General features: G+C 45.5%; 1 protein-coding gene across 1 annotated transcript in view; it reads right to left on the bottom strand.

Moving 5' to 3' along the window:
• Positions 1-23761, bottom strand: part of LOC147723054 (polypeptide N-acetylgalactosaminyltransferase 1) — a 436567-nt gene that overhangs the window by 236952 nt on the left and 175854 nt on the right. The window lies entirely within an intron of this gene.

Raw genomic sequence — 23761 nt, forward strand, 5'->3', positions numbered from 1 at the left:
GATAGGTAAGTAAGTAAAGTAATTCTCCAAGGAAAGTTACTAATTAAGGCAGCACTTGGTTCTGGTATGAGAAAAAAACACTAACTTCGCTACAGATTTTATTTATGCCAAAATCATTGGAGCACCATGTACCACTAACACTCGTCGCTGCAACGATTTTGGAGGACTACCAACTAGCCAAAGTGGGACTGTCGTCATTTAAATCACGCAAGAGATCATGATTACTCTCAAGTCATGCTCTCAAAAGTGATTATGTACAGGCCGTATTACAGATCACTGTGAGCAATGAGGAGAACTCCCATAATACTGTTTATACAAAGCCAGATGTCATCTTAAGCAACAACATTCTTTAGACACTTGAAAATGACATCAAATAAATGTTACTACAATTGCAATAAATGTCAGAAATATGAACTTTTCTACCAAAAAGGCTTTTTGAATTTGAAATAATGTCAATATATTTTTGAAAAAAAAACAGATTTCAGATCTTCTATGGCCTCTCCGGGGAAGTAATAAGTCAATTAATGTTACATGTTTTCAATCACTTCTTTTTCTGAATAGGCAAATAAATCTGTTTTCTGACAAAAAATACATTGTTTCTCATTTCCATGTGCAGCTCAATTTTTTTTATCGTTATCGAACATGTTTTATATATAGATTCCATCTTTAGAAGAGGTTGACCACTGTGTCTGTAGCCAATTGTAAGTAATATCCCCTACAATAGGTCCATGAACAATCCGCAGTTGTTACCAATGAGTAGCCTTCTGCATAAAAAGGGTGATGCTGGGGTTTCATACCAGGTACCAACCATAAGCCTTTGTTCCTATTGCCTGTTGTGGCTTCTACTTCCTTTGAGTAGCTGGATCACATCATCACAGGAGCTTTGATTGCCTAGATGAATCTCCTACAGAGTGCATCAATGCCCACCTGAACCAGAAACCCATGGCAAGCACTCACACACTCAATTACCACTCACACTGTAGGGGGCTTTGGCAGAGTTGCATTACTTTGGCTATTAGCAATGGTTTTACAACTGGCTTTCATTGCACAACAAAGATTTGATATCACAATAAGAACATTAGTATTAGCACATTAATTCAATATGTTGTACTACACTATAATCAATGTTCATTAGGGAGTCTTGGATGAGAAGCTTGTGAATCTCATTCATGCACGGGACTGAACTGAAGCATCACACTTGTCCCAACAATGCTATTTAGACAATCAGTGGTGTCTAGGCCAGATCGGATGACAAATTTAGCCCAATCTCAGCAATCATGAATGGTTTGGGCCAGGGATACCTCCAAGGTTTCTGGAACTGCCTGTAAGATCTCACAAATCATGTCTCATAGTGCATTGGTATAGCAACCCAAGAGCCAGGAGATGCAGACCGACCTCAGGACAAGTGTGGTCGATGAAAACAAATGTTTACAAACATTCCTATATGTTTGAATACTCCGTATCAGTAAGGGCCTCATTTAAGGGAAGAAGAGGTTTGGTTGGTCCATGGTCAGGCTGAAAGACATCAATAAGGACATTAGCTTTTACCTTCATAGTGGGGAGGGGGAGGTGAAGGACCTAAGTAACTCTTCTAATGACGGTGGCTAAGGATGTACTTTCCCTCAGATGATGGTTACGAATGAGAAACCAACGCAGTAGCTGGCAGGTATCCAATCCGCTGGCATCCTGGAGGTCTATCTAGGGTATCGTCTTTCATAGGGTGGGGCAAACTGGTCCCCATTACACTTACTGTCTTCTCCATAACGCTGGCTCTGGTTGGAGTCCAAGCCAAAAAGTTGGGTCGTCTGTGCGTGACGGGACGATAATGGTATAGTGTCTGCATCAGAGGGACTGAGTATTGGTTCCACCACGTTGGCATTGAGGTGCAGCCTCAGTCAAGATGAATTCAGCTTGGAGTCCGATAACACAATAGGTCATGGACTCTCCCTCAGAAACGCCAGTGCCAGCATTGATGTCCAAAGAACTAGCACAAATTTTGGCATCGGACCCATAGTGTGCACAGGCAGCACTGAGGACACATCTGCAGATGGGAATCCAACTGGAGGGCCCTGCGGATCCTTGGAGACCTGTAAGAGCTAGAAAAATGTAAATGTAAATGTAAATGTATTGGCATTTATATAGCGCACTACTTACCCGTAGGGTCCCAAGACGCTTCGACCGCTGCGAAACCCTTCCTGGCTTCCCTGAGAGATGGTCCCTTAATGGGTATCTCCAGGGTGAGACCAGGCATCCCCGGCAGTCTGGTGGGGCCGTTAGTGAAGATGAGGCAAGCTAATGCCCAGAGTTGCCGAGTGTGATCACTGATCAGAATGGGCACCGAGGCGAGAGAATTATCGAGTCCGCTGACCCTGGTCCAGAAACCTGCCACGCCGAGAATCGAACCCTGGTCCCGGGCCGTCCTCTGCTCTCGGGTCTGCCGCCTCTAACCAGTGAGCCACACTACTTCACTACTTCAAATACCTAAGATGTGTAGCAAGCTGTCGCTAAAGAATACAAGCTACTGGGGTGTCCAAATGACCAGGAAACTCTGGGTGCATTGAGACCAAGGATGGAATCTGCTCTACAATGGAATGTGTGTGGGACATGGAGGCACGATTACTCCCTCTCACACATGCTTGCCAGAGATCTAGAGTGGTGGAAAGCAGCCGAGTCCCGCTTGGACTTCTTGTGTGTTTTTAAGGAATTACACAAAGACTTCGACCATGAAGATGATTTGAGGTGGGAACGACTTCGACAATGAGAGTGCTGATGGGTCTGCACTCTTCAATTTGACCGGGAGTAGGACCTGCATGGGCTCTTGCTGTGTTTTGCCACATAGAGTGTTGCTTCACATTCTTGGATTCCTTTCAGATTCATCTGAGCGCAATCATCACAGGCCTCGGAGATGTGCGCTGAACCCAAACACCAGAGGAAAACCTCATGAGGATCAGTAACAGGCAGCAATTTGCGAAAGCCCCTTCAAGATTTAAACCCAGTAGTCTTATGGGGTGACATGGTCCCCTGCACACTGGAATTTAAGGGAAACGGAATTCAGTGCATATGGGTGGCTTTAATATGCAGCTCCATTTGTCACTTCCAGAGTGGAACGAAGTCTGCATGGAGCCAGACACCACCATCTGCTACCTCGCAGGAGCACTGCGTTTTGAGTTTTCAGATCGAGTCTAGGGATATTCACAAGCTGAGGGATCTGCAGTTGCAAGTATCCATCAGAAACAACAACATAATGTCCAATAAATCTGTGTAGCACGGCACTGCAGTTGAAGAAGGAACTGTGGCAAGTAACATTTTAGAATCTGGTTGCAGCAGCAATGTATTTGCAAGCACACGCTGCATGAAATGCTGCACTATGGGAATGCTAAACACTATTGTAGGGAATTAGAAAACAATGGGACTACCCGATGTCCCTCAGGACCTGGGATTAGGATTAAATAAACAACAGCGGTCCTGTCGGGTATGTCAATTTCTTTTTTTAGAGATTCAAAACAATATTGGCTTGTAATCACAATCAAAAAGTCTTTGGTAAAAGAACAATGTAACACACACACCGGAAATTAAGTTTCAAATTATATATTTGTAGATCATATCAAATATTGAAGGCTAAAGTAATATACATATTTAGCTACGCACAAAAGGAATCCAGTGACTGTGGCGACTTGTGGTGATAGGTGATCTGAAAAATACACTATATATAGTACAAAAATGCAGTGTAGTAAACAAGGGGAGAAAAAACTGGTTCGTACAAAGTTGTCAAGACGGAGACCAAAACACAGGCAAGCACAAACACCATGACCTTTTGGCGGAGGTGCAAAATCATACCGAACTGGAAGGAAAAATTGAAAATCATGCACGGAGTAGTACTTAGTGAGAATTAGCATATAATGTTCAGAAGAGCAGCGTGTTAAGAGCTCGACGGCCCTTCTAAGAAGAAAGCGTCATTTCAAGTTTTACGTTAAATGTTACATTAAAACGTATTAAAAGCGTCTCTGTTCCCCGAAGGTTCTTTGCGCTCTATATTTTAATCCTAGAGAAACACTACTGGTAACCAACAAGGATTTATGAAACTGAAATACTTTATTTGCACGATTAATAAAAACCATTGTAATCAACCACTAAATGGAGTAAAAGTAAAAAAAACACATTTGGTACATCAAGAACTGAAAAATAGAAGGAAACGTTAAAAAAAAGTTTACGATCGTCATAGATGGCTACAAAAACCAACAAAAATGAAGTGCTGTGTGCTGTGCTTCCGATCGAGATGGTGTGCGATGGAGGGGTGTATCCTACCGAGTCTAAGACAGTCCTAGCGGTATGCATTCTGAAATTGTCCCTTTGCTTTGTTGTGAGTAACAAAGTGCATAATATCTGACGTGCTTAAAGTGCGATGTGTTGCTAAAGTGCAGCGCACTTGGCATGTATCAACTTTCGATCCAGCAATAAATGGGGGTGGGAGGAAGGTCATAAAAGTGGGTTATATTGTTGCTCAGTTCTGGTTCCAGCTGATTCGGTTTGATGAGCGAGTCCACATTTAAAAGAAATTATACAATGCCATGTTTTGTGTAGTCGAACTCTTCAGGCAGAACGAAATTGCTTGCTGTCAAGATCGGATGCCATTTGAACTGAAGATGTTTTGAAGACAGATTTTGAGCAAAGGTAATAAAACTGGGCATATGCATAGTATGCTCAGGAAGTCTTCGCCAGGATACTGGCAACCTCAATACTAGTGGTCTTCTGTAGGATAGTGCCATTTTGGAACAGCGTTGAGTGGAGAAAAAAGCCACAATCTTGCTTGGAGCAGATTTATTTGTATATGTTTTCTTAAGTAGGCATCCATGGAGGACTGCGCGGTATCAGTGCCTTGTATGTATTGATGGCCAGCTATGCATGGCTGCGGAGTCTACATTTTGCTTTATCTTCGCACCAGGAGAGCTGCTTGATTTGTTTGTTCAGTGCTAGTTTGAAAGACCGGTGAGTTCGGCTTTTTTGACAACTTTGTTCCGCCTTTAGGTGTTTAACAGATACCCTATTTACTCCGACCAAGAATTTGGAAGCATGTCAGATCAAAGTTCTTGCTATAACAAGGTTTTTAGTGAGTTTGGGTGTGCCTGCCTCAACAGGGATGCATATTTGAGAAAAGAACCCTTTTGTACCAGTTCTTGATCCTGGAGGCCAAATTCGAGTCTGATTTGAGCCGGATGTGTTTTGTGGTAGTAGGAAGATGAGGTGGAAGACTTTGCTCAGGGCAATGTTCAAGAAGCTTGCACATTGGTAGGAACTTTGCCTTTATCGCTGTACACAGTAGCGGCCAGGTTGCACTTTGAAATTTGGTTGCCAGGACTTAGACTGCTGAGATTTGTGACGCCACCCTTGCTTTCAGTGTACTTAAATGCAGTCATTGGGACCATCGGTCCTAAAACCATATACCTAGGTTCTTGTAGTTTTCACTTCTACCCACTGGGCTGCCCCATAGCCATGTCTTTTTCTTGATTATCCTATTGCCAAATAGGACTACATTTGTTTTCTCAAGGTTGATAGATAACTCATTGGCCGTGCAATATTGGTGGAGGGAGGTTTACAGATTTTGCAAGCCTATGAAAGAAATGTTTAATAAAACAATGTTGTCTGCATATAGTAGTGAAGTTATTAATTGTTGACTCCGCTTTGGAGGGTGGGAGCTGGTGGAATCCTGCTGATCGCATAAGTCCACCAGGTAGAAGTTAAATGAGGTCAGGGGCAACAGCCATCTTTGTTTTATACCTTTGTCTATCTGGATTTTGGACTCCTATTACACTCGAGTGTGACCCTGCCCAGATCGATTTCTGTTGGCTAATTGATGCATGCAGAGTGGACGCGATTGGGATGCTTAGGAGGTTCCTCCTTTCAGCCTCAGTAGGCATTAGGTTGTATGTGGCTATGATTTCACTCCGTGCACTCCAGGCACGGTGCCACAGGGTCTTTTCTGCTAGAGCACCGGTGGGGGTTGGAACTCTCGTTTTGCTTGGTGATCTTGTTGGAGGCCATCAGGTGTTTGGGACCAGGATGGTGTGTCCTGTGAATTCTGCCAAGTTGGTGCCCCTGGTGCGCACAACTTTGGAACCAGCCCTCCGGCTCCAATTGTCTATGATGCCTGGTCCAAAACCAGGCGTTTCTCACAGAGGGGGATTCGGCTTTTGCATATTCTTGCTGCCCGCAAGGTTTTTCTTCTGATGCCACTATGGTTGCAGTCACTAACGTAGGTGTACTGTTGGTGACTTATGTGTATAGGGGCATTTTCTAGCTTTCCCCCCTTTTGGTTGGCACTCCCTTGAAGTGCACCATCTCTGTGGTGCATGTGAAACGGTAAACATTTGTTAGCTTGTCTTGTGGTTTGGTTATTACCAATTTTTTTCAGTCGTTTTTTGTTCTTTCTTGATAAGACTGGTAAAAATGGCCCCTCTGTCGAGCAAGATTGAGCTTTCCATTCAGGAGTGATTCCTGGTCAGAGCTCTCCTTATTATGTTATGGCTCGTCTAGTTTCTTTCTTAGCGGCTGGTCGCATTGTTTTTTCCCTTGGGGCACGAGTTGGCATCCTGCTATATTTTAATTTTTCAGTTTCCGGTTTCAATTCCACGGATTCTCAGTAGCTCTTTGAGTTTGTCCAGAATGGGGCTGCATTGACATGCCTGTGTTTCCTCTATAGCCTCTGCCTCCTCAACTTGTGGCCGTGCCCACTTGATAAGCAAGTTTAAATTGTCCAACTTATTGTCTTTTGCCATTGTGACAGTTACCACTGTTTGCAAAATTGAAATTCGAATGTCAATTTTAGGATTGTTGCAATGGTTGTGGCAATTAGAGTTTTGTTTAGGGGTTCCTAGCCTGGAGGATGTTTCTGCTGAAGCTAGTGTCCCATTATTTGGATTTTTCCAGTGCTTGTTGTGGACTTGGAGAAGACTGTTTGAAACTTTCCCCGGGAGAGTCAAATTGCTGTTAGCGTTCACATGGACTGTCACCTTTGCCTCTTTAAATACTTCCTCCAGTAGCTCTTTGACGAATTAATCTTCCCAGCAAATCTTCTCCGGTTCTTTTTCTTGAGCATCTTTGTCTGTCTCCAGCTTGGGGACCGGAGCAGGTTGTTTCAATGAGAATCTCTTCCCAGCCCTTTATGAAGACAATCGGAGACAGTGGGTTGTCCCCTTTAGGTGAGCTTGTCTTCTGCTCCATTTTGCATTTTACCAATTTGTGTTTTTTTTGGATGGGGGTCCTGCTTGCTGCGTGAGGTCTGGCACGGACTCTTGAGGAGGACCGAAGGGAGTACCTTACTCCCATAACGAGTCCAGGGTGATTGCACTGTCACGGAGCAATCTCCAGTTTGGTTGTACACCCCACCTGGGGTGTCCCCTTTCTGATGAGCTTTCTGATCAGCTTTTTTCCCCAAAGGTGTGAAATAATCTACAGCTGTCTTGCCGCCCTCTGCTGTCGTCCGGTGTTCCTTGAGTGAGGCCCTTGGCACTTCCACTCCCTCCTATTGCAAATAATAAATCTCTGCACCTTGGGGGTGTATCTTGCCCCCATCACAAGTTCTCCGTTTGTACTAAACTTTTTTTTCATTAGATTCTCCACTCCGTCATGGGCCATCTGGATTCGAGTCCTCATTATGTCCGGAACTGGGGAATTGGAAACCAGGCTCCTTTTGTGACTTCCTACTGGCTTCTCCTCTGCAGTTGGGGAATGTGCGGGAGTGTGCCGAGCGTGAACTGTGGACGAAGATGTGCAAGGTGGAGAGGCAGGGAGTTCACAGAGAGAAGCAAACCGCACCAAAGCCTATTCTGGCCATCTTTGCCCTCTCCAGCCACAGTGGTAGCGCTGCAACCATGCTGTTACACTGATGCACTTCTGCTCGACTGATTGAACTATAAATGGAGTTGGACTGTCCAGCCTCCCTTCTTGTCAGCACAACAAGCCTGCAGTAGCCTGCCACAGGAGAAACTCAGGAAAGCCTGGGAATGGTAAAAGGGAGGGCAGGGCAGCGCAGTGGAGCTGGATGACCATAACTAAGTTGGAGGGTGGTGCTGGGGAAAATCAGTCTCTCCATTGGATTCTTACTGGGGCGTTGCTGGAGCTTTTGCTTTGTGGAGGGCACTAACAGGCCTGGTTAAATAAACATTGGCTGGGTAGGCTTGGTGGGCTGATCGATTGGTGAACAGGTGGAGGGCGATGGCTGATGAGCAGCCACAGGAGGTAGACGGAAAGATGGCAGACAGCGAATAGCGAAAAGTGCCCCCCACCCCACTCCCATTCTCCGCTCCAGAGGAGAGACTGGTAAAGCTGGTGGCGGGGCCAGCAGAAGGGGCTACCGGTGGAGGGGGTGCAGGGACACCAAGGGGCGTGGGAGGCCTGGTAAGCTAAGCTACCTGGTTGGCACATTACCTCTATGTCGGGTACACCAAAGTCACCGAGCAGGCAGATTGTTGCCACCACTGCTGCTCCCGGCCTGTTTCCTGACCTAGCCTTGCCGTCCAGGATTACTGCCCGGGCTATCCAGGGTCCGAGGAGTCTGTCTGGGTTCTTTGCCGGGCCAAGCCCTGTCAAGTCAATTCCACCACCTATGCCAGAACCTCTCCGACACTATTTCCATGCTCCGCCCTCAGGATGGATGCTCAAACACGCAATGTGAGCACGTAAGGCAAGTTCAGACGCGAGGCAAGTTGCCTAGGACTTATGATTTTGTGCCAATCCAAGTCTTTAAGATTTTTCTAAAACCAAGATAATCTACGTTGAACTATAAAAATAACAGAAAAACATTCCATTACTTGGCAGCACAGATGAAAAAAATGAGAGGGCTTTAAATATCAACTTCGTTTTAGTGAGGTACAGTAAATAGCTGTTGCAGGTGATGGGAGCGAGCTGTTAGGGAAATATGGTTGCACTTTGGTTCGAATTTAAGCTGGTCTTGGTTGGTGAGAGGCACAATGGACAATACTCTCCTGAATATAATGTGTCTGTTTCCAAGCAGCTGGTGAAACTCAGCCAAAATAAGCAACGTATGAGTACATCTGTGTAAACTTATCATTTTATGGGAAGCCGACTTTTTTATCAGTTATAATTTAGACAGATGTCATTTAGGAGAGCCCAAGTACAATGTACTGTAGTAATCTAGACTTATGAGGAAAATGCTGGGAAAACGTCTCAAAGGGCGTCAAATACTTACTGCTTGATGTGACAAACACCAAGCTCACATTCTACTGCGGCACGGACTCGGTGGTTGGAAGGAAATTATATTGCAATCCAGAAAAGAGGCGTTGTTTGCCTGATGAGGAAAAGTAAAATTACCCACTGGAATCGGCCTTCTAAGCCCCATGGTGAGCAGGTAGAAATAATCTTGTTACCCACAGTCTTAGCATGCTACAGACAGTGTAATTTCTGAGATGAAGGGCTCTCATCAAAAAATGAAGGTAACTTAACGTCAGATCCAGACAAGCAAAATCTTCTAGAATCTTTGCAAAGATAACGAGACCAAACCCACCCTGACACTGGCTTGCACTGAATAAAAGAACAGAAACTCAAGTACTTGGAAGGTCTATTGGGCATCGTCGTGTACAGGGCCCAACCATCAGAAAAGAAAATCTGGACACCTAACTGAAACCAAGTACAATACCAAGAGCTTTGGAGCACTTCTACAGGAGCTCATCTTTTCAACAAGTTACCTGTGACTACAATGACCACCACCTATATCTTTGATCACAAAGAATATTACAACTATTCTCTTCAATAAAGACTTTAATTAAGATACACTAAGGCTGCTTTTTTCCCCGTTTTTTTTACCAATTCCTGATGCATAGTGCAGATTTAGGATCTGGTTGCGACTTTAAAGGAAATGGCAAAGGAATGAGGCTTGTTGACAGGACACTTCTAACCACAGCTTTTCACAAGCATCGATTACATGGCATAGTATTTCACGCATTCTAAACTTTTTATCACGGATACAGAACATCTTTTTGGAATCTTGCCACCCCTGCAAGATGAATCAGCAAAAGCAGTAGACCCATCCTTTCCTGGCGATGCTCAGAATTCTGTCATCCTAAGTGGTAAGAGTGATGCTAGCACCTGGTAAGTCTTTCACCAAACTGGAGGGCATTCTCCCTGATTTATACCTGCAGTTACCCTGAATTAGTCAGAAAAAGAAGGGCTCAGGTTTGAAATTACCCAGAATTGCTTTGCAAGCCATAATGACTTTGGCAAGTGAGCTTGGGAACTTTTGAAAGCCTGAATGCTTTGGCTGACCAAATCAAAGCAAAAGTGTTCGAGTAGACATGATAATTATTAGTAGCGACATCCATTGTACCAGACCCGTTACCATACTAATGCAATTGGTATAATAGTGAAATTTGCTTTATGAGTGGAAAATAGCAGTACTGAGCTGTTAAAACACAGCATGCTGCCAGTTCCTGTGTTGTTAATTTCTGTAAGGCAAAGAAGGAGGGAGATCGCCCTGAGGCCAGGCAACAACGCATGTTGCCACTGGACAAGTTGAATAGGCATTACAAAATAGTGCAGTCCTTTTTGTGCCTTGACTAGGTCTCTCTCTAGCCTCTAAATAAGCCAGCAGCAGGGAGGCAATGAACAACCAATGCCATCTACCCTTCTTCCCTTTGTTACGAATCCTGGGTGAGAATAGAGCCCCATGCTTCATCTCCACTCTTTTGCACACCAGGTGGTGAACAGCCATGCAGTGCATGCCGCGACAACCAGCTGCTCTCCAGGGTTTCTACAATCTCAGAGGGAAGGGGAAGGAAGGAGGTACATATGCATGCACGAAGATTATGAAATCAGTAGTATGGATGATAGGGGAATTAATTTTGGGTAGACTGGACCGGTAGAATGGCAAGTAACGAAGCTGGGTTGGTGGGAGGAGGAGGGAAAGGAATGGTGCTGGAATGGAGCAAGATGCTAAGTAACAGTGTGGAATGCAACATATGGAGCTAGGAGAGGAGGGAAGGAAACCGTATTAGGATGAGGTTTAGTGGTAGCGAAAATGGCAAATATATATCTAGGGATGAGGAAAGGCTACGACACCATTTTGATTAGGTTTCTGGGTTGGAGAAAGGATGTCAGTTATGCGTTTTGGGGGTTGCCACTGAGCAGAATTGTATGTGTGATAGGCCTTATTTAAGAGGGTGGATTACCAGATGACTCAATTCACTGGGACACTATGCTCCAGTCCTTGGATTTTATTTAGAAAATCAGCTCCATTCTTAAACTCCCACTAAATGAAGGTTATGTTCCTACCGAGTGGAAGGCAGCACAAATAACTCCTATTAGGAAGATCCTTAAGGCCCCTATGGATGACTTGAACAATTATTTTCCATTCTCACGGTTGACTCTCCTTAGCAAGTTGCTAGAAAAACACATTAGTAAACATTTTTCAGACTTTGTTGAGGAATCTGGCTGTTTTGATCCATCTCAGTCTGGTTTTAGACCCAGACACAGTACTGAGTCAGCCTTGATTGCTGTCACGGATAACATTACAAAGGCTCTGGACAACAGACAGGCAGTTCTACTTTTGCTGCTTGACTTGTCGGCGGCTTTCGACGCTGTCTCACACCAAATTCTACTCAGGAGACTAAGTGAGATTGGGATACAAGGATTAGCCTTACAATGGATGCTGAGTTTCATCAAGCACAGAACCCAGACTATCAATCTAGGTCCCTTCTGTTCTGAGATCACAGAACTGAACAAAGGAGTACCCCAGGGATCCCGTCTTAGTTCCAATTTAACATCTATGTTGCTCTTTTGGCAGGTTTACTAAGGAAGCTGGGTTTTATATCCATCTCCTATGAGGATGATACTCAGGTCCTGCTATCCTTTGATAAACATGACCCTAATGCGCAATTCATCTTCTCAGAAGGTATGAAAGCAATCGCCAGCTGGATCAGGCAAAATTTCCTCCAGCCCAACGCCGGAAAAACAGAAATTGTCCTGTTTGGTGATGCTCCTTCGAGATGGTCCCCAAGCTGGTGGCCAACGGAATTGGGACCTGCACTGGAACCCAAAACTGTGGTAAAAAATGTAGGGGTCCGTCTGGACCAGAAATTAATTATGAAGGAGCAGGCTTCTACCACCAATGGCACCTGCTTCCATGCTCTAGGTCAGTGTTTCCCAAACTGTGGTCCGCGGACCCCCAGGGGTCAGTGACACATTCCCAGGGGTCCGCAGGACTTGATTGCCTAATGCAAGAGGTGTGAATGTACTTGGCGCCTGGGCGGAAAGACTGCAATAGAATCTGGCCAATCACCCTACAGCTATAGGTGCAAGCTGAAGGGTGATTGCCCTTATATTGTGTTATTCACTTCTGCCCATCACCCGACCCCGAGATTGAAGAGCATTGGAGGCTGGAGCACATCGAACAGGCAGGAGGGCTCTTATTCTGGAACTGCATGTAAGTGTTTAATTTGTGTGTGCGTGTTTGTGTGTTTTGCCCTCGTTTTTTTGTGCCCTTCTGCCCTCTGTTCCACTCGTTTTTGTGCCCTTCTGCCCTCTGTGCCACTCGTTTTTACCCTGCTTTTTGTGCCTTTCTGCCCTCTGTTCCACTCGTTTTCCCCTCGTTTTTTTGCCCTTCTGCCCTCTGTTCCACTCGTTTTTTTGTGCCCTTCTGCCCTCTGTGTCACTCGTTTCCCTCGTTTTTTGTGCCTTTTTGCCCTCTGTTCCACTCTTTTTCCCTCGTTTTTTGTGCCTTTCTGCCCTCTGTTCCACTCGTTTTTTGTGCCCTTCTGCCCTCTGTTCCACTCGTTTTTTTGTGCCCTTCTGCCCTCTGTGCCACTCGTTTTTACCCCATTTTTTGTGCCTTTCTGCCCTCTGTTCCACTTGTTTTTCCCTCGTTTTCTGTGCCCTTCTGCCCTATGTTCCACTCGTTTTTTGTGCTCAACTGCCCTCTGTGCCACTCTTTTTTGTGCCCTTCTGCCTCTGTGCCACTTGTTTTTTCCTTGTTTTTGTGCCCCTTTTGCCTTCTATTCCACTAGTTTACCCCACCGCTGTGCCCCCCTGCTGCCCCGCCCCCCTGACTGCCCACTGCCCATTCGCTGCCCCTTATCACGATAACTAAATTATTATAGTTATTGTTGGATTGTAGTTGTTGCACTTTTGCATATTTTTCAATATAAAATAATAAAAGCTTTAATAATGCAAGTATTTGTTTGGTGTGTACTGGTTTGTGTATTTTTTGCGAATTACTGTTTTAATTTTTTGAAATTTAAATAGTACAAATAGCTTGGGGGTTCCTGGCTTCCAGTAGTGATTCAGTGGGGGTCCTCAGGAGTCAAGTTTGGGACCCACTGCTCTAGGTCTCTTGCGAAGAGTATTTCCCTTTCTCCCCTTGTCCATTCAGAAAACCCTGATTCAGTCACTAGTACTAAGTCGGTTAGACTACAGCAATGCGTTGCTGATTTCAGCCAGCGAAGCACCTTTGAACAAATTGCAAGTGGTCCAAAACACCGCTGCCCGGCTGGTCTCCAAGGCTCCTGCTCTTACCCCTTCTCGTCCCCTCTTGCAGAGACTGTATTGGCTGCCAGTGCAGAAACAAATCCACTGCTGCATTGTGCATAAAGTCCTAAATGGTAAAGGTCACAGTTAACTGGCAGAGAAATGTAAAAATATCAGCCTCCCAGGACACTACGCTCAGTGACCAAATCCCTCCTTGTGGTCTTAAGCTGCAAAAAAGCTTGAGAAAGCGGAAAAGCCTTCTTCCATTTAGCCCCTACCAACTTCCTATCCATTTGAGGGAATGCTCTGACCACATGCAGTTCTGTAGGCTTATGAAGATTACACTGTTTTAACTCACAACCTTGTTGATGACCGACTAAGCAGTTCGCGAGCGCGGAGATACCCCGCGGGGGTGATTCAGGCGTTATATAAATCCTAAATCAAATTAAACCAAATTCTGGTAGTTGTAATCTTGCCTCAACAGAACTGAACTAAATATTCCATGATGGCCTGTATTTAAACAGGACATCTCAGGGCAGGATACTTGGCATCTCTGTGATACGAGTCCAAATGTATTAATCCTAGATATTGAGGTAATTTTTTTTTTAGAAAAATGCTACAAAAATGTAAACTTTGAACTGAGAAATGTTCAATTTTATGCCAAAAATTTTACCGTTTATGTACCCCACACCAAACATTCAATCCCTGTAATTCTTCCCACCAAACTACTGGTATCCCCGGAAATGATAAATTCTGGAAGGGAAAGAAGAGGGGCTGTTACAAGCCACAAATAATGAGAGCCCATGTATCAGAAAACAATGCCAGACATGGTGGTGCACGTCCTTTGTCTCTGCCACTGAGGATGGCTGGGCATGCAACTTTCTAAGATAGACGGTTCCAGTCCCCAAGGCCAAATATGGTGTCATGATAGAAACAGAAAGAACATTATTTTGGAAAACCAACACAAGTCCCAGCACAGAGTGCAAAAGACATTTTTTTTTTTAATCAGAAGAAAAGTCCTTTCCACCTATACGCCTCAAACCTGGAAAACATCTCCGATATATCAGCCTTACAACTTCACTTTACGAAGGTGCTCAGAAGATATTACGCCAAGGAGCACTTCTTCAATCCCAAACCTCCCAGGTGCTCAGTCCTTAATATGATGCATTTCCCATCCTTTTACTAGCTTGCTAACTAATTCATGTGATCTAGAATAATTCCCTACTCTGACATTCTGTACAGCATCCCACTTGCTCTGGCAACACGGTCGCTCTAAAAGAACTCCCTTCTATGACTTTAGAAGATAAGCCAATTACTAATCTATAACTTTCAAAATGTTTAAACTGGACCATAGTAGAACTGCTGCAGCATCTCGGTTTTTGGTCAATATATTTTCCATTGACTACCAACACGTTTACCTGGTTGTGGACAGAGAATGATGAGGGAGCTGGTCCTTTCCCCAGTGCAACAAAATAACTAGATACTGTTCAATAGTTCATACTGACTCCCTTTTCTAGCCCTTGGGCCTCTTTGATAATGACTGAGAGGATTGGTTGTGCATGAGCTTTCTTCCAGAAGGAGGTTGCACTTGCTAGCATCTGGACTTGAACACCAAAACAATAAGCATGGAAAGAAGCTTAGATAGTGTGAAAATGTTATGGACTCATAGCCCTTTCAGGACATTTAGTTTAACCATTTATATGGAAGATGTCCTTCTCATGTCCTTCTTAAGATGGAAGCTTGGGAAGTTCTAGAAGGAAATGTCTTTTTACCTTTGCTACACAAGGGTGCAGCCATCAACAGTACAGCAGGTGCAGTGGCACTGGAGCACAGGGTGTGAGACCCACTGCACCTCAGTTACTTACTAACTGTCCATAATTTGGACTGGCATGTAGGGCAGCAGCAAAGAACCTCAACTTCTGTGTGACTTGAGCAAGTTCTTTTGTGGTGGCCCAGATGTGGTTCAGAGTTTTCATTTCTGTTACCAAAGTTCGCCGCCAGGTTTTTTTTTACCTGCCTCGCTTCGGTTTGCCGTCTTGGTTCCAGTGGAGAACTGATCTTGTAAAGGGAGCTTGTTCTTTTCTTATGGTGTGTCCTATCCATCACCATCTGTTTCTCATAATGAACGTGTCCATGCACTCTTGCTTGCATCTGGTGAGCAATTCCTGGTTGGAGAAGTTTCCCAACCAGAAAGTGCATACGATTCTTCTCAGGTTACTGGTGTGGAAGGCTGATACCTTGGTGAAGTCATGTTTCATCAACCACCAGCACTCTGATCCATACAAAAGCGTGGAGATAATGTAGCTCTTGTAAAGCCTCAGGTTGGTGTTGGTGCTATAACCTCCACACATTGCTCAGCATTCTGAAAGCATTTCTGGCCTTCTCCAGTCTGCTCTTGTTGTCATTGCTTGCCTCCCTATCATGTCTGACAGTACTGCCTAGGTAGGCGAAATCTTTAGTCATGGCTAGGTCCTCTCCATCCACATTGATTGGTGAAGGCGGGGTGGTGGTGATGGAGCAGGGATGGTGATGGTGAAGGGGTGGTTGTGGTTGATGCTTGGTATTCTATTGTACTTCTTATAAACCAGTCAACGACTAGGATGAAGAGCAACGCAGGCATAACGCATCAGTGTTTCACACCAGTCTCCACCTCAAAGCAATACTCACTATCTTACACCAGGAAACATTCTCATAGAAGTTCTTGATTAGGATAATTATCTGCAGCTGTATGCTATAGACTCAGTATATGCCACGGACAATCACAGTGTATACTGTTGAAGGCTTTCTCAAACTGCCACTCTGTGCACTGCTCTATGATGTTGCATACAATAAGGATCTGAACAACACACCTTCTGCCCTTTGAAAATCCAGCCTGTTCCATTATCAAGTGCTTAGTCACCGCATCAGAAATACACTGCATAATAATTTTAACCAGCGTTTTACTCAGGATTGACAGGACTATTCCACACGAGTTGCTACAGTTGGATAATGCTCTCTATTTTGGAATCCTGAAAATGATGCCTTGGTTCCAGTGTTGTGGTACTTTCTTTCCCTCCCAAATTGATGTAAACCATGGTTGGAGGATCTTGGTTGATTTTTCAGGGTCTACCTTGAACATTTCTGCATTCAGGTTTTCTTTCTTTGAAAGGAGCTTATCCATTCTTGAGAAATCAGATGGCCATTTCTTTTTTCTGTGGTGGGGCATTGTTCTCTTCCAAGAATGTCTCTGCTTCTTGGATGTATGATTCACTTGTTGGTACTGGTCTGTTTAAGACTTCTTTGGAGTGCTCGGCCCCACCATGCTTCCTACCTCTGTGTTGTGAGCAGTTTGCCTTGCCTCTCCATCATAGAAGTGTTGGCTGTTGCACGAAATTTAGCACCGACTATCCTCATGATCTTGAAGACCATCCCCCGTTCTCCTCTCCTGCCTACCTCCTCTGCTTTGCTACAAGGTTGTCTATGTACGCCCCCCCAGGGCCAGACTGGGAACCCAAAGCAGCCCTGGCAATTTTGTGAGACCCCGGGAATTTGTAAGTATGAAGCATGCTGCTTTTGTTACTGGTGGCCGATATAGCAGCACTGCCACAAAACTGGCCCCAAGTAACAAAACCGCCTCCCTCTGCTGCAAAACCATCCCTCACCCTTCCAGCCTCACGAGGAACTACCCGATGCACAGTACGGCCAGTCCGACACCCACTTGTCTGCCCCTGTCATTCTTTTGACTGCTCTGCTTTTTTCTCTGAGCTGCTAGTTCTACTTCTCCTACAGCCTCTCCCATTTAGCCTCACTGAGTTTCCTTTTTGCAGCCCTCCTATCTTCAATAGCTTGCTTTGCTATCTTCTCGTATTCATTCTTTCATGCTCCTTGGCTTAGTACCGAGGCATGTTTCACTGCTCTTCATAAATACTGAAAAGACCTGTTACAGATTCTTGATGACTGCATGCAGCTGGCTAAGACTGATCTTCTGTGTCTGCCAAGAGTTGAGACTTGTTTTCGATTTGTAAGATGAATTCCTTCTCGCTCTTGGGTTTCTGTAATCTTGTGCTGTCGCCCTGATGTTTTGCGTTTTGTATTTTCTGAGCTTCAGCTTCACAAGAGCAGTCACTAGATGGTGATCAATGCCGACATGAGCTCCCCTCCTGACTCTGACATCTTACAGTGCACGTTTCCAGGTGCCGCTCATCAGGTGCTCAATCTGGTTTCTGTCTATGACGCTGGGTCAGCGCCAAATTAGATTGTGAATATCACAGTGGGGAAGAGTCCCTCCTACGACCAGATACATACATACATACATACATATCTATATATTTTTTTTAACAGTTTATTATGTTTGCAATATGAAAATAAAGACAAAACTAACATTCAGGTCACATTTCTGAGCAATGTCAAGCGATACATGGCTGTCTTCATTCCGCCATTGTCAGGGTGGATTCCAGTGGGCGTGATGATGTCCCTTCTATTTTGATGGTGATTTCTCCATATATCTAGGATTGAAAGTCGGGCCACCATGCTCATCCACATTCAGCACATTCTGTAGAATGATGGAAAGAGACAGCACTTGGAATATTAAACATGATGTATCTACCTATCCCTTCCCGGCCCTGCCTGATGTCGTCTCGTAAGTTATTACGGTCTCTGTCTAATGCCTACCCCAGCCTCTGCTCCCCCGTCCACAAGAGAATTGCAATTCTCAATCCCTGATGGCGTTGATGCACATGTGTGCTTTTCTTCCCTGCTTAATGTATGGTGGGCCCCTAGTAGACCCCCGCTTTGACTGATGCATTGTTAAACAGTTTAGTAATTTCCTCCTACAGGTCTGTGATAGGGTACTTTTGTTGCCCCATAAGTTCGTAGACCCATAGGGTGCTACCCTAGGCTGCAGCCTTTTTCCCTACCTCCTCTTTCTGATGGCACCAGGAAGGGCATCTGGGGTTCTCCAGTGCATTGCTATGGCTCTTCGAGCACGTACCAGGGCCAGACCAGGAATTTTGATCCGGCTCTACCTGGTTTCGGCAGTGCGTACAACTCCAGGAGACAGACTTCGAGTCTCCTGGTCTAAGTCTGACTTGTTTAGCACGGGGCCCAGTGTAGAAGCAACAGCTAGACAGAAGGCCGCTATCATCTGACACATCCATGTCATGTGCAAGTCAATCGCATCTCTGAGGGAACCTGGGTTGTTACTGCTGATAATATTTAGCCTATGTAGTGTTAACTTGGTGGTGTGTAGATAATTTGTGTGTGTACTTAAATATGGCATTTCTACAAAAACTCCAGTGTGTGCTCTAAGGCTGCTGCCCATTCTTTATGCAGAAAGTTCATCCCCATGCCTCCTCTCAGTAAGTCTCAATCTCGTTAGGGGTGATAATGACCCAGTTAGCAGAGTATTTAACAACCAGGAGATTAAGCTACGCCTTGCCCCAAATAGGAGTAGTATTTGTAGTTTTTCATTTTCTGATGGTTCATTGTGATTGTCCTCCCACATAGTCCTTATTGAGTGGGTCAGTGTCTCAAAGACTAAGAACTGAGTGTTTGGTAGCTCATCCTCACTAATCAAGTCTTCTACAACCTGGAGTTTCCCCTCCCTGTAGCAGTTGCTCACATTTTACAAACCTGCCTTCGTCAATGCCCACAGTCTTCCAGCAGTGAAGTATCCTCTCACAGCTGTGGTAGGCACACTAGTTGGAACGCTGGCACAAATAGCAGGCGGTGGGCAGTTTTGTTCACAACCCTTTTCCAGCACCGCAATGCAATTCAGAAAAGTCACCTGTGTTAGTTAATTTGGAGTTTGTCTATCTTCAGTCTCACCACCAAGGTGCTCTGTTGGCCTCCGGTTGCCGCTGGGCCCAGCTCCTGCCACCTGGCCATCCATTGAAGCTAGGCTGCCAGATAGTACCCCTCGATGTCTGGAGAGCTACGTTACATACACGCTTCTTGATGAAGTTCTTTGAGATGTGTTGCGAGTGTCTCTGCATATTTTTTGTGAAACCTAGCAGGAAGGCAGTCAGTACCTGGTGATTTGTTCTTTGACAGGTCTCTAATTGCTATCTGCCCCATCCTTATCCTTTACCAATATATGCAAACAACCTGCCATACTTCCAGTTATCTACAAGTACCAGGTAAGTTTATCACCACTTGAGATAAAGTCATCTTTTTCAGTTTAGTGGGTCTGGTAAAATAACAATAGGTGCATATGTTTAGAGTTAACTCTGATTAAGCCACTTCTAGGGTCCTATAACACTGGTAAGACTCAAGCTACAGTGAACCATCTTCGAACATAAAAGACACAAAGATAATCTAATGATCACTACCTCCTTGATGAAGAAGCTTGAAATCCTTGAAGCAGGTATAATACCACATGGGAACAAACATGTCATCAATATGGACGAATAAGTGGCCAAAGAGGAAGGTTTGACTATCTGGAGAACCTAAATGTCTACGCCCATTAGGGGAAACCATTCCATTCTCAGCCACCCAATTACACACATTTTGAGATGCCAGAGGACATACAAATATACTATGTGTAAAGGTGGCAACAGGGACACTTTCTAAAAGGTCACCCATAAGCACTGCCATTATGCCAGTACAATCCTTTAAAAAAAAATATTTATTAGCAATGGGTGTCATTTTACTGTATAAAGGTATGCATTTGTAACATTGTTGAGGTACAGTGGTACATAGTGTTATCAGTGGTACATGCAGACACATTTTCCAGTAATTAAAATACTTGCTTTTTCATTTTTACCTGTCAATGCAGAATAAAATAATTAGACTTGCAACCTCCCCTCCCCCAACTTTAAGCTTTGAAAGTTCAAGTTCTCTCAGTAACAGTGCAGCAGTACACAGTGTATCTGGTCAGTGGTTTCAACAAGATAATTTCTCCTGTGATAGGACTGCTTTGAGTTTCTATGCTAAAGGTGTGAAGCGCAGTCATATCAATGTATGTTTCCAATTCATAGTGACAGATTGACATGCTACTACCAAAGCCAAGTTTAAAAAGCTCTTAAAAGCTCTGACTTGTTTAGGGTATTGTCCTAACACGACCCCATTGTGTTTTGGATAGTGTGCCCAGTAGATCGGGTTAAAACAGAAGTGCCCTATGTTCCAGTGGAGTTGTAGGGCAGGACAAGCCCATAGCATATGTGGTATATCTGCATCTGGGAGATTACACTAGGGGCAATTTGACAGAGTCCCCTGGAATATTCTCTAAGGGGTACAGTATGCTCTGTCGAGTATGTGGCATTGGATCTGCTTAAATTCAGCACTGCATAGATGACAATGCAATCCTTATACCAGTGATGGGCAGCACCACGTCAACAAAGCCTACTACAGGGCCTTATTAATGCGTGTTAAGATTTGCTCCATCAGTCAGCAATCTTAAATAATTGTCTAGATTTGCCCCATTACCCATTCATAGGTAAATATTTAGATTTACACTATAACTTAATGTTGAATGCTTGTTTAGATTTCCACCCATATCTTGTTCCAGTCAGTTTTGCACTGTTATCTGAAGTCTTGGCTGTATAGACACATTGTCACCATCACTCACAACATTAGTACATGTTAAGATTTGGATAGTGACTCTCTAATAGTCAGTACATACTCAGATTTGCATTACCACTCCATAATATGGCACAACTGATGAACATACATAGATTTGCACACTTACTCCGAAATTGTGCCTGCCTGCTCAAATTTACGCCATCCATCTCCCAATCCTTAGTGCATGTTTAGATGTGTGCCACTGCTCAGTAATGTTTGCTGCATATTTCCATTTGCCCCATCACTCAGACATCTCTAGTGTATGTTCAAGTATGTCCCATCAGTCAGCAATTCTCTACTGCATGTTCAGATTTTTTGAATCACTCAATCCTAAATAAATGTTCAAATCTGTACTAAGAAAACGTATTTCTCAGAGTCAGTGCCTACCACATGCCTACCAGAAGCCTCTTAACTCTGTATGGGAAGTAAGGAGTCCTCAGTGGGCCACAGCTAGTTCCTGAGACAGGTTTAAGTGTGCATGGAATGTGCACATTAGCTACACTAAAGTTCTGCCATTGGAGGGAGGCCTTGCGGAGGTTGTTACAGTCAAGACAAAATGGCAGACAGTTTAGCTCTATGAGGCTGTACTTACTGGGGTTTGGTTGTTAAATAATTAACTGTCAAACATTAACATGTTGACTGATCTGGAATAAGGTGGCCACTTGTAACAGTAATGTTCCGAGTGTATCTCAACAATTTTCTAAGAACGATAATTCATTAAAATCCTCATTAAAGGTCAGTTAGGGGGGGTCTTGGGCCAGCACTTACCTGAAGGACGCACGCCACACGCAGCCTCTGCCCCTGGGTCCAGGAACGCTGTAGGTCTCGCCGCCATCACCATCCCACGGCGGCTGGAGACTACAGCTCCCAGAGGGCTTTGCGTGAACTTCCGGTTTTCCACTGCCTGCGCGCCCGGAGGCGCTACAAAGGCGGATCAACCCCTCGGTGGAGCGGGGGTCTTGGGCCAGCACTTACCTGAAGGACGCACGCCACACACAGCCTCTGCCCCTGGGTCCAGGAACGCTGTAGGTCTCGCCGCCATCACCATCCCACGGCGGCTGGAGACTACAGCTCCCAGAGGGCTTTGCGTGAACTTCCGGTTTTCCGCTGCCTGCGCGCCCGGAGGCGCTACAAAGGCGGATCAACCCCTCGGTGGAGCGGGGGTCTTGGGCCAGCACTTACCTGAAGGACGCACGCCACACGCAGCCTCTGCCCCTGGGTCCAGGAACGCTGTAGTTCTCGCCGCCATCACCATCCCACGGCGGCTGGAGACTACAGCTCCCAGAGGGCTTTGCGTGAACTTCCGGTTTTCCGCTGCCTGCGCGCCCGGAGGCGCTACAAAGGCGGATCAACCCCTCGGTGGAGCGGGGGTCTTGGGCCAGCACTTACCTGAAGGACGCATGCCACACGCAGCCTCTGCCCCTGGGTCCAGGAACGCTGTAGGTCTCGCCGCCATCACCATCCCACGGCGGCTGGAGACTACAGCTCCCAGAGGGCTTTGCGTGAACTTCCGGTTTTCCGCTGCCTGCGCGCCCGGAGGCGCTACAAAGGCGGATCAACCCCTCGGTGGAGCGGGGGTCTTGGGCCAGCACTTACCTGAAGGACGCACGCCACACGCAGCCTCTGACCCTGGGTCCAGGACCGCTGTAGGTCTCGCCGCCATCACCATCCCACGGCGGCTGGAGACTACAGCTCCCAGAGGGCTTTGCGTGAACTTCCGGTTTTCCGCTGCCTGCGCGCCCGGAGGCGCTACAAAGGCGGATCAACCCCTCCGCGTCGCGGGACGCGCGCGGGCGACGCCGGGCGGAGCCCGGGCAGAGGGCGGGCCGTCTGTGGCCGTCAGGGGACGCCGAGGGACGGGACGGGCCACCCCCCTTGGTCCCTCGCCTCGGACACCACTCCTAGGTACTGCTCCCTGTTTATAGGGACCTTGCATAGGACAGTGGAGCCCCTGAAAGTTACACGCTAAACCCCCACGGCAGCACGCAAGAGGTTAGGCTGAACCCAAAGCCGTACCTTGTTGTGGCGACAAGGAAAGAGACCAAGGAGGAATGATGTCCACTCACCCTAACACACGCTCGAATGGGACCAAGCCAACCAAGAGAACAACCCCTAAGACAACAAGGGGGGAAACAAAGGAGGTTGCCCACGCAAAGGGGAACAAACCTACAGCAATTGACTTAATGTTAAAAAAAGTCACAAGGGAAATCGAACGAATGGAACGGAGTTTATCCTCCTCGCCAAATCTCAATGCCATCTCTCAAACACCCCCTAGAGACGTACTTTTAATTGATAGTTTAAACACCCAGGGCAGTGTGTCACAAACAAATTATGACACAGTGGATGTCCCTTGTGCGCAAACCTCAGGGCTAGAATCCCCCAAACTTATTGACACGGCCTCCCGAAAAGCAAGGAAGCGAGTGGGGAGGAATAAGGGTCAGCAGAGGCAGAGGAAAGCACCCCCAAGAGCTAACTCCCCAATAAGCCTTCAAGAATATAACTCACAAGAAAATAATCCCCGAGTTGACACTATTCCCCCAGGGTGGATCGAGATAGTAGTAACATATCAAAAAACAGCTAGAATCCTTCATTGCGGCACAATTAAAACCCATCATAAGTAAGGTGGATAAAATAATGTGTGAGTTCTCCAAACAATCTAAGGCATTAGAACACGCACTCGCAAAGACTTCCGCTGACCAACCACAACCGACAGTGGAAACCATAAATGATAAGGTAAACACAAAGAGGG

The sequence above is a fragment of the Lissotriton vulgaris genome, chromosome 4_1 (genome assembly GCF_964263255.1).
Source record: "Lissotriton vulgaris chromosome 4_1, aLisVul1.2, whole genome shotgun sequence".
Lineage (NCBI taxonomy): Eukaryota > Metazoa > Chordata > Amphibia > Caudata > Salamandridae > Lissotriton > Lissotriton vulgaris.